The following is a 12,327-nucleotide window of genomic DNA, read 5'->3' as shown; positions in this document are numbered from 1 at the left end:
CCATTTATGTGACAGCCATTAAGTAACACGATTCAAACCTAAACTGCATGAGTATTTTTCTATAATTGCATATATACACATGCCACGTTGAAACTGTTACATTGAAAAATAACAATTAATAATTACTATCTTCATGTAGTAAAACTCTGCTCAGAAATGTTTCAAGCAAAAAAAAAATGCAAAAAGAGGGGAAAAAAAACCCCAAAGGATTAAGAGCTTCCCAAAGTTCATTGAATGGAATATTAAGCTTTGAAGTATGCTATTCAAAGAGGAGCGGCTTTTACACTAAAATCCACATTGTATGTGAGCTTGTGACACTGTAATTGCTTCAATTATGTATCCACAGGAACATTTTTTCACTTTAACAGGGTTTTGTGTTAATTCTTCTCAAAAACTGCATGTGCAATGTTGTTTGACTGTTGAAGGCATAATTGAATTAATTTATGGTATTAAGATGAAGGTTATATAAAACTGATATAAAGTCTTTCCCTGCAGCCCTACAGTACTTTGTTCTTTCATTTGGATTCTCTAATTATCACTGCTGTTGTGTAAAACACCATTCTGGGAGTGAATTTGATAAAAAAAATAATCTCAGGAGTAGAACTTGCTGTCACAATAGAAATGTAGCTAGCCATTTACCTCAGTACACCAGTGAGAGTAGAACCCAGCTCACACTCCTGTTGATGTTTTTCTACCTCAGAACTACCAGCATTGCTGTTGAACCTTACTAAAACTTTAGTACAATGTACATGGTTAAACTCTCATCTTCTTTATAAAGTGCAATGTTCTTTTAAGCGTGCCAGGGGAAAAACAGTAACAGGACCTCCAGACGCACTTGCTCTTGAAGGACAAACATCCTCTTGGTAGAAATGATTGTGTACATAAGAGGTAGATATTTGTGGAGTATGAATGTTTTTGTACAGGGTCACTTTCCAGAGTAGAATGAAACCCTGAAGTCCCATTACAGAATAGTTTGTAGAGCGGTAACATGTCTTATAAAAACAATTGATAGATTTATACAAAGCAGATAAGCTTTCAGAGTTGTTTCCAAAGTGGAGGAGGCTTCTATATCACAGGACTGATTTTTCTCAGTTGTATCAGGTATTATCTCTCTGTGAAAACCTTGCTTCATTCATATGCCTCAGTCTTCAGGGCTGCAACAATACCCATGGGATGAAAGTATTCTTATTCAGGAATATCTTTGAAATATGTGCTTGTTAAATATGCACATGCATCAATTGCAGTCAATGACACTCAAACAATTCTAAAAGTTGAGTACAGGCTTAAGTACTTTCCTCATCATTTCCTAAGGAATGGTTTGGGTCTTTGTACTTGTGTCTGGTTTTCTGATACCTTTGCTGTTCTTCAACTGTCCACTATGGCATGCCAAAACAATGATCCAGGTGCTTGGGTTTTGCTCTTTCTCTGAAGCAGTGCCTTGTATTTGTAACCAGCAGAAGTTAATGTGAGGTGAAACAACCATGCAAACAAACAGCGCATTTTGGGTTTTTTTCAGATGAAAATTTCTGTACAGAAGAGCAGTAACCTGGTTTGCTCCTTTCCTGTGATTAGGCTGTCCACCTGGATAGAAGAGTGTTTTTAAATATTGCCAATAGACTAAGGCAGTTTGAGTTAAGTCTCCCTGCAGTGTTCATTCCCTAGTCCAAAAATAGAGGGGTTTTTGTTGGTATCTTGTATATTATGCAACACACTCACTTTCCTCATTAAGGTAAGAAGACTGAGAAGTTTACTGAGGTGCACTTTGTGTCTGGTGTACCTGTGAGATTACAAAAGCCACTTATTTAATATATCTATCTTGCAGTTATTTACATAGCAGAAAAGAAAAATCATTCCAAAACAAGGGAAGAAGAGACATACGATAGCTTAGTGACTGACTACAGTCTCATTGAATGCAAGTGCTTGTAAACAAAACTGCAACTGAGTAGTCTATTTTCTTCGACTGTGCAGAGGGTAAGGCAGAAAATCAACAAGTAACTTCAACAGCATGCTTTCAACTTCACTATCTGAATATACAGGTTATAGAGGGAAGGCATTTTTAATATATATGCCATATACCATCTATATGATAGTCTGCTTTTCCAAATTGTTTTTCTGACATCTGCTTCTTCCAAAAACTTACTCAGATTGTCGAGCCTGGTTTTCAAAATGTGAACACAGGCATGTTTATTCAGCAGGCAAAAAATGGATTGTAGTATATGCCTTGACATTCTCCAAGGTAATTTTGACTTGGGTAACAGCAAATTTGCTATGGCATAGGCCTGCCATGTTTACCTTGCCCACCATCATTGCCTGTGCTGCTGAGCACTTTGTGTTACTGCTGTCTAACAAAGCCTAGCTCTTCCATGTCTACGTGTAACGCAACTGACTGTCCTAAATGGTATGTGGTCAGAGCTCAGGAAATATAAACCTTCATGGTGGCCTTGTCATGTCATAGCGAGGCAAACAGCCCTTTACAAATTTTAATTCGAAATGCAGCCTGGTTAGCCATGTCTTTAAGACAAACTATTCTATGGATTGGTATATGTCTCCATAAGGAAATTCGTAAGGAAATGGCTTCATAGGTTCGTTGTCCCAAAAGTGCTACAATGCTTCTTTCACTGCTTAATGTAAAACACTTCCATTTAGACAACTGCACTAATTTTTGCCAGAGGTAGGCAGTAAAACTCAACATTAAGAAATTTTATGTCCCAAGTGGCTAAAGAGCTATGGCTGATAGTACCATTGACCTAGAATTTATTTCTGATCTGGAGTCAGAAAATATCTCTGCAGCTTCACCCAACCTTGTTCTGCTACAAGTATTACGACCAGGTACTTGTACATTCATTATCATAAGGCTAGATCCAGTATTGACTTTTTGCCTCTTCTAAATAGAAGATTAAAGTGACTATTCCCCCTGTTTTACTGGGCCTCAATTCTCACAGTACTGAGCAGACAACTTCCAGTAACATTTCTTTCTTTTTTAAAGTCAGGTTTTATATCTAATGGTTTGGAAACACAAATTTATAGAAGAAATGGACTAGAGAACATCTATGTTTTAGGCCTTAGGCAAGCTATTGAGACTTAGTGTGGCCAGCAGGTTGAGGGAGGTGATTCTGTCTGTCTACTCTGCTCTGGTGAGACCCCACCTGGAGTCCTGCATCCCTCTCTGGAGCCCTCAGCACAGAAGAGACATGGACCTGTTGGAGCGGGTCCAGAGGAGGGCCACAAAAATGATCCGAGGGCTGGAACACCTCTCCTATGAGGAAATGCTGAGAGTATTGGAGCTGTTTAGCATGGAGAAGAGAAGGCTGCAGGGAGACCTTGTTGCAGCATTCCAGTACCCAAAGGGGGCCTACAAGAAAGCTGGATAAGAGCTTTTTACAAGGGCGGGTAGTGATAGGACAAGGTGTAATGGCTTCAAGCTGAAGAGAGGATAGATTTAGGTCAGATATGAGGAAGAAATTCTTTACTCTGAGGGCGGTGAGGCCCTGGCACAGATTGCCCAGAGAAGCTGTGGATGCCCCCTCCCTGGCAGTGCTCAAGGCCAGGTTGGATGGGGCTTTAAGCTGCCTGGTGTGGTGGAAGGTGTCCCTGCTCATGGCAGAGTGGTTGGAACTAGATGATCTATAAGGTCCCTTGATTTTTTTGTTGCTATATTTGTCTTTTTCATGTGTATGTGTGTGCATGTGCATATCTGAGAGAGGTCCTAGGAAAAGAAAGCTGAAAAAAATTAAAATCCCTTCTCTCTCAGTGAATTAATTTACTACAGAAGTCTAAGCTCTTTCCTCAGTGGAGGAACTCAAATGGATTGGTTATTGACAGACTTTGTGTTTTGGTCTTCTAGTACCATGGTAAGAACCAAGACCTGCAATATAAATGGAATGAACTTCATAGCTGAGAAGACATGGGAAATACAGATAGGTTTTCTGAATTCCCCTTGCTCTGACAACTAATTAAACACTGTCAATCTCGATATGACTTACAGTGGTGTAAACGCTTATTATTTGGAGAGTTAACTGTGCTGTATTTGGTGTAAATCCTATTCTGTGGCACAGATGGGATTTATAAAAAGCATAGTATTTTGAAAATGGTAACTGGTAGTGAAAATTAGATGCAGTTGTGTGAAAGAAATAATTAATAGGAATAAGCGTCTGCTGATGCTGATTATTTTTTTTTATTTTATTTTTTATTTCCCTGTGGTTTTGCTGTGACTGTAGTTCTTGATATTACAGTAGTACCTGTAGATAATAAGAAAAATATATGCCTTTCATTGTCATGGTGTTGGCCTTGAAAGCTTTAGTATTTTATTGCTCTTGAATTGACTTCTGTTTCTGCTGTGGTGACACTTCAAAATGAACATCACATCCTTGATTTCCATAAGCACAGATGGAATTCATCAGGGAGCCATAATTCCAATTCTTTCCCTCGTCCTCTCAGTTTGAATGACAAGAGTAATAATAATGAGAGCAGAAGAAGACATAATCTTAAAAATTAGGAAAGGAATGGCAAAAGTGAATGGTTGTATTAGCGAACTAAGAAATTACTTTTCCATCAATGCAAAACTAGACAGTTTCAGAAAAAGTGTGGACAAAGCCAAAAATCACATGAGATTTCTGGAAGATTAGATGCAGTAAGTGAGACAGGACATCATCTATGTACTGCAAAAATTTTGTGCCATGAGGCTGTGATATTTAAGACAAGGAGGAGGGGAAAACACAGCCTTTTCTATCTGAGAGGAAAATGGGAATATTTTGTCCCCAACTGTTATCATGGATGTAGCAATATTTTAGAAAATCTTCTCATGAGTAGCTGTTTGATGTATTGCATCTACCTCTGGCAGATGCCAAGGTCTTTATGTTTGTTTGTTCTTTGTTATTACACTTCAGCACAAGTGGCAGAGCTTGTCACAAGTGATAAGTACATTTGAACTGAAATGAGCTACTTAGGAATCAACATCTGATTTTATATTCTTTGCTAAAGCCAGGGCTAAAGAGTTTCCACTTCAGAAGCCAAGGGCTATTCAGTCTGATGTTCCTCTAACAACTGTGGATGATGCTGGTTGCTTCCCCGAAGTTAGAAACACCTAAAAAAAAAGGCAGACTCACGCTCTGGGGAGATGCCTTCAAATGGACCACTTTTCCCATATGGACAAATTCAGTATTTAATTTAGAAGAATGGTTTCATGTAATGGGAGATAATACAGTAAAATGAGGGGTGATTGAGGCCATTTTTTGCAACTTCAATCTAAACTCTCTCTGCCAATCTTCGTAGATCATAATCATCACATTACATCTGCTACTTATCGTCAACAAGAAAAGAAGGTTGGAAAGCAAAATGATGCTTTCCATGCTGTGCTTCACTTCAGGAGTAGCTCTTTCCATGCCTGAATTTGGAATGTAAGTAAAATTTGAACTTCTAAAATGTCCTATTAACTCATTGTCAGCAGTTCCATCTCCAAACATGTTGAAATGTTTACATTCTGGGTAACAGAGAGAATCCAGACAGCTCATTTAAAATACAATGGGATTTATGTTATTTGCTTCGCTATTAAAAAGAAAAATTTAGCCTAAGGAGGTCATCTAGGTTTCCTCAGTTATCAATGAGAAGACACATTTTTTTGAATGATCAGCCACTCTATCCTGTGAGAATGCTTAGGGTAAGTGAAGAAAATCTCAATCTGGAGCTGATTTTGTCCGTCCATCACGTTGGTTGTTTTTACCTATTCTGCTGTAGCAAATTCCATGTATTATGCATGTCTAATTCAGACTATGAGCCGCAGTTGCTGGTCTGCTTTAGGTCTCTGATACTGTGCCTTCATTTCCATGCCCATGTTTATAAGGTGCTATTCAGGCTCCTCTGTCTGATCTCCACAGTGTGAAAAACACACTTCAAACATGTGAGTTTTGATATTATTCTTTATTTCAAATGGCATGAAATAAATTCAGTGGTTAGAGGGATGGGGGACTAGTAGGAGCCCTCAACCCGTTGCCCAGCAGCAAGTGAGGGACACTGCAGCAATGTGGAAGTCTTGCGGAAGGGAGCTGGAGGTGCCTGAGCTATCAGGTGCCAACAAGAAAATACCCATGAAACACCTCAAGGGAAAAAAGGGGTGCTCTGCTATGAAGGTAACGAGGCCGACAGCTCAGATGAAATGCCTCTATACAAACGCACGCAGCATGGGAAACAAACAGGAGGAGCTGGAAGCAATCGTGCTGCTGGAAATCTACGACCTGATTGCCATCACGGAAACTTGGTGGGACGAATCCCATGACTGGAATGTAGCTCTTGATGGCTACAGGCTGTTCAGAAGGGACAGGCGAGGAAGGAGGGGCGGGGGCGTTGCCCTTTACATCAAGAAAACACTACAGAGTGAAGAGCTGTCCCTGAAGAATAGCCACGAGCAGGTCGAAAGCTTATGGGTAAGAATCGGAGAGAGAGGCAACAAAGGGAACCTAGTGGTTGGTGTCTACTCAGGCCGCCAGATCAAGAGGAGCTGACAGACAAAGCGTTCTTCCTCCAACTCCAGGAGGCTTTGAGCTCGCAGGCTCTCGTCCTACTGGGGGACTTCAACCACCCCGACATCTGCTGGAAAAGCAACACGGCAAGCTGTAGGCAATCCAGCAGGTTCCTAGAATGCATTGAAGACAACTTCTTAAGCCAGGTAATAAGCACCCCTACCCGAGGGGATGCGATACTAGACCTGGTGGTCACCAATGCGAGTGAGCTCGTTGGGGATGTCAAGATCGGAGGCAGCCTGGGCTGCAGTGACCACGCGCTGGTGGAACTAATGCTACTGAGGGAAATGGGAACAACAAAGAGCACAGTCAGGACCTTAAATTTTAGGAGGGCAAAATTCCAGCTCTTCAAGGAGATAGTCAGAAGGACCCCCTGGGAGACGGTTCTCAGGGACAGGGGAATAGAACAGAGCTGGCAGGTCTTTAAGGATGTATTCCACAGAGCGCAAGAGCTCTCGATGCCAAAGTGTAAGAAGTCGGGCAGAGAAGGGACAAGACTGGCATGGCTGAGACAAGAGATGCTGGTCAAACTAAGGAAGAAGAGGGAACTGCACAGGCAGTGGAAGCAGGGACTGGCTTCCTGGGAAGAGTATAGGGAAGCTGCCCGGTTGTGCAGGGATGGGGTCAGGAAGGCCAAGGCACAGCTGGAGCTGAACTTGGCAAGGGATGCAAAAAATAACAAGGGCTTCTACAGGTATGTCAGCCGGAAAAAGATGGTCAAAGAAAGCGTACCCCCGCTCATGAGCGAGACCGGCAAACTGGTAACAGCAGATGAGGAGAAAGCTGAGGTACTCAACAACTTTTTTGCCTCACTCTTCACTGGCAACCTCTCTCCTCACCCCTACTGAGTTGATGGATGGCATGAAGGAGACCAGGAGGGTAAAATCCCTCCAGCTGTAAGTGAAGATCAGGTTCGGGACCTCCTGAGCAACCTAAACATACAGAAGTCCATGGGACCTGATGAGATGCCTCCCAGAGTCCTGAGGGAACTGGCTGATGTAGTTGCCAGGCCACTCTCCATGATATTTGAAAAGTCATGGCAGTCAGGGGAAGTTCCCAGTGACTGGAAAAAGGGAAAATTTTGCCCCTTTTCAAAAAGAGTAGAAAGGAAGACCCTGGGAACTACCGACCTGTCAGCCTCACCTCTGTGCCTGGCAAGATCATGGAACAGATCCTCCTAGAAGATATGCTAAGGCACATGGAGGCCAGGGAGGTGATTCGAGACAGCCAGCATGGCTTCACCAAGGGCAAGTCCTGCCTCACCAACCTAGTGGCTTTCTATAATGGTGTAACAACAAGAGTGGACAAGGGAAAAAAAATGGACATCATCTATCTGGATTTTTGTAAAGCCTTTGACACGGTCCCCCACAACATCCTTCTCTCCAAATTGGAGAGCCATGGATTTGATGGGTGGACTGTTTGGTGGATAAGGAATTGGTTGGATGGTCGCAGGCAAAGGGTAGTGGTCAACGGCTCGATGTCTGGATGGAGACCAGTGACGAGTGGAGTCCCTCAGGGGTCCGTACTGGGACCGGTGCTGTTCAATATATTTATCAACGACATGGACAGCGACATCGAGTGTACCCTCAGCAAGTTTGCAGATGACACCAAGCTGAGTGGTACGGTTGAGACACCAGAAGGACAGGATGCCATCCAGAGGGACCTGGACAAGCTGGAGAGGTGGGCCTGTGTGAACCTCATGAGGTTCAACAAGGCCAAGTGCAAGGTCCTACACCTGGGTCTGGGTAATCCCCCTTATCAGTACAGGCTGGGGGATGAAAGGATCGAGAGCAGCCCTGCTGAGATGGACTTGGAAGTACTGATAGTCGAAAGGCTGGACATGAGCCAGCAATGTGCGCTGGCAGCCCAGAGGGCCAACCGTGTCCTGGGCTGCATCAAGAGAAGCGTGGCCAGCAGGTCGAGAGAGGTGATTCTGCCCCTCTACTCTGCTCTGGTGAGACCTCACCTGGAGTCCTGCGTTCAGCTCTGGAGCCCTCAGCACAAGAAGGACATGGAACTGTTGGAGCGGGTCCAAAGGAGGGCTACAAAAACTATCCGAGGGCTGGAGCATGTGGAGGATGAAGCATTAAAGGACCGGGGACATGTGAGCAATCCAGCATTTCTCTATAAGGCCATGAAGCCTTAGCATAAGGCCGCAGAGCCTTAGCATAAGGCCGCAAGGGCATCCAGAGGACAAACTGCGGCTGGAATGAGGAAGTAAGAATGCAGAGACAAAGAACTCCCGGATGTCGAAGAGGAACTTGCCACCTGCAAGAAGGCCACGAGCACAGCGCGTGAACAACTGATGCACACCAATCATAATCAAGTTACTATGTGAGTTAAATTGATTATCGCCAATGGGTGATTGCCGTGTATGTAATGTGGAATATAAAAGTGAGCTATCTGAGGCTAATAAACGGCTTGTACCTGATCACACTGATCGTCATGTCGAGTCCGGTTCTTCCTCCGCCACAGGAGCACCTCTCCTATGAGGACAGGCTGAGAGAGTTGCGCTTGTTCAGCCTGGAGAAGAGAAGGCTGCGGGGAGACTTGATTGCAGCCTTTCAGTACTTAAAGGGAGCCTATAGGAAAGATGGGGACAATCTTTTTAGCAGAGACAACAGTGACAGGACGAGGGGTAATGGTTTTAAACTAAAACAGGATAGGTTTAGGCTGGATATAAGGAAGAAATTCTTTACAATGAGGGTGGTGAAACACTGGAACAGGTTGCCCAGAGAGGTAGTGGAGGCCCCATCCCTGGAAACATTCAAGACCGGGTTGGACAGGGCTCTGAGCAACCTGATCTAGTTAGCGGTGTCCCTGCTTGCTGCGGGGGGGTTGGACTAGATGACCTCTAGGGGTCCCTTCTGACCCAAAACTTTCTATGATTCTATAAAAAAAAATCAATATAATTTTAATTAAAAAACCTCAATAAACTAACACCTTGCTGTGAAAAAACACAGAATCATAGAATCACAGAATCACAGAATCACAGGTTGGAAAAGGCCTGTAGGATCAAGTCCATCTGTCACCCCAAGACAACCATGCCTGCTAAACCATATCACAAATTACCATATCAACCACCTCCTTGGGCAGCCTTTTCCAATGTCTGACCACTCCTTCAGTAAAGAAATTTTCCTAATATCTAGTGTAAACCTCCTCTGATGCATCCTGAGACCATTGCCTCTCATCCTATCACTAGTTACCTGGGAGAAGAGACCAACACCTGCCTCACTACAACCTCCTTTCAAGTAGCTCAAGAGAGCAATAAGGTCTCCCCTCAGCCTCCTCTTCTCCAGACTAAACAGCTCCACTTCCCTCAGCCACTCCTCGTAAGACTTGTTCTTGTACTGAGGAGCCCAAAACTGAACACAGTACTCGAGTTGCAACCTCACCAATGCCAAGTATTGGGGCACCATCACCTCCTACTCCTGCTGGTCACACTATTCCTGATACAAGCCAGGATGCCATTGGCCTTCTTGGCCACCTAGGCACACTGCTGGCTCATGTTCAGCCGCCTGTCAACCAATGCCCCAAGGTCCTTTTCCACCAGGCAGCTTTCCAGCCACTCCTCCCCAAGCCTGTAGTGTTGCATGGAGTTGTTGTGACCCAAGTGCAGGACCCGGCATTCGGCCTTGTTGAAACTCATACAAATGGCCTTGGCCCATCAATCCAGCCTGTCCAGATCCCTCTGCAGAGCCTTCCCACCCTCCAGCATATCGACACTCCCACCCACCTTGGTGTCATCTGCAAACTTCCTGAGGGAGCACTCAATCCCCTCATCCAGATCATTGATAAAGATGTTTAACAAGACCAGACCCAAAACTGAGCACTGGGGAACACCACTCATGACTGGCCACCAGCTGGATTTAACTCCATTCACCACCACTTTCTGGGCTTGGCCATTCAGCCAGTTCTTTATCCAGCAAAGAGTACACCCATCCAAACCATGGGCAACTAGTTTCTCCAGGAGGATGCTGTAGGGAACAGTGCCAGAGGCCTTACTAAAGTCCAGGTAGATGACATCCATGGCCTTTCCCTCATCCACTAGGTGGGTCACCTGGTCATAGAAGGAGAGCAGGACCTGCTTTTCATGAAGCCATGCTGGCTGGGCCTGATCCCCTGGTTGTCCTTCACATGCCCGGTGAGTACACTCACGATGAACCGCTCCATCATCTTCCCCGGCATCAAGGTCAGGCTTACAGGTCTGTAGTTGCTGGGATCCTCCTTCTGGCCCTTCTTGTAGATGGGTGTTACATTGCCGATCCTCCAGTCATCTGGGACCTCCCCTGTTGGGCAGGACTGCTGACAGATGATGGAGAGTGGCTTGGCCAGCTCCTCTGCCAGCTCCCTCAGCACTCTTGGGTGGATCCCATCCGGTCCCATAGACTTGTGAGTGTCCAGGTGGCATAGCAGATCATTAACTGCTTCCCCCTGGGTTATGGGAGGTTTATTCTGTTCTCCCTCCCTATCTTCCAGCACTGGGGACTAAGTACCCTGGGAATAAGTAGTCTGACTCTTAAAGACTGAAGCAAAGAAGGCATTAAGTATCTCAGACTTTTCCTCATCCTTGTTGGCAATATTCCCCTCCACATCCCATAAGGAATGAAGATTCTCCTTGGTCTTCCTTCTTTTTGTTGTTGATCTATTTGTAAAAATGTTTTTTGTTGTCTCTGACATCAGTGGCCAGCCCGAGTTCTAGCTGGGCTTTTGTCTTTCTAATTTCCTCTCTGCATGACCTAATGATACCCCTGTACTCCTCTTGAGTCACCTGCTCATTGTTCCATAAGTGGCAGACCGTCTTTTTTTTCCCGAGTCCCAGCAAGAGCTCCCTGTTCATCCAGGCCGGTCATCTTCCCCGTCGGTTCCTCTTGTGGCACATGGGGACAGCCTGCTCCTGTGCCTTTAAGACTTCCTCCTTGAAGAATGTCCAGCCTTCCTGGACCCCTCTGTTCTTCAGGACTCTCTCCCAGGGGACCCTCTCAACCAGCGTCCTGAACAGCCCAAAGTCTGCTCTCCAAAACTCCATGGTGATGTTTTTGGTGGATGCAGTCTTTACTTCAGCACGAACAAAGAACTCTAGCATTTTATGGTCGTTAAGCCCAAGACAGCCTCCGACCAGCACATCTCCCATCAGTCCTTCTCTGTTAGTAGACAGCAGATCTAGCAAGGCACTTCCCCTGGTAGGCTCACTTATCATCTACACCAGGATGTTGTCTTCCACACACTCCAGGAACCTCCTAGACTGTTTCCTCTCTGCTGTGTTGTGTTTCCAGCAGATGTCCAGTAAGTTGAAGTCCCCCACGAGAACAAGGGCTAGCGATTGTGAGACTTCTGCCAGTCTCTTGTAGCAAACTTCATCTACATCTTCATCCTGGTTGGGTGGTCTATAACAGACTCCCAGCAGGATGTCTGCCTTGTTGGCTTTCCCCCTCATCTTTACCCATAAGCATTCAACCTTGTCACCACAATTGTCGAGCTCTATACAGTTGAAATACTCTGTAACTACAGAGCCAGCCCACCACCTCTCTTTCCTCGCCTATCCCTTCTAAAGAGTTGCATCCATTGCAGCACTCCAGTCATGAGTGTCATCCCACCATGTTTCTGTGATGGTGACCAAGTCATAGCTGTCCTGCTGCACAATGGCTTCCAGCTCCTCCTGTTTGTTGCCCATGCTGTGTGCATTGGTGTAGATGAACTTGAGCTGAGCTGTCGATCTCCCCCCCGACACTGGCATGCCATGCCTGGGCTCATCTCTAGTGAGCCTGGTTATATCCCCTTCCCCCTTCAAACCTAGTTTAAGGCCCTCTCA

Source organism: Opisthocomus hoazin, chromosome 1 (assembly GCF_030867145.1).
Source record: "Opisthocomus hoazin isolate bOpiHoa1 chromosome 1, bOpiHoa1.hap1, whole genome shotgun sequence".
In the NCBI taxonomy this organism is placed as follows: Eukaryota; Metazoa; Chordata; class Aves; order Opisthocomiformes; family Opisthocomidae; genus Opisthocomus; species Opisthocomus hoazin.
This window is presented reverse-complemented; position numbering follows the sequence as displayed.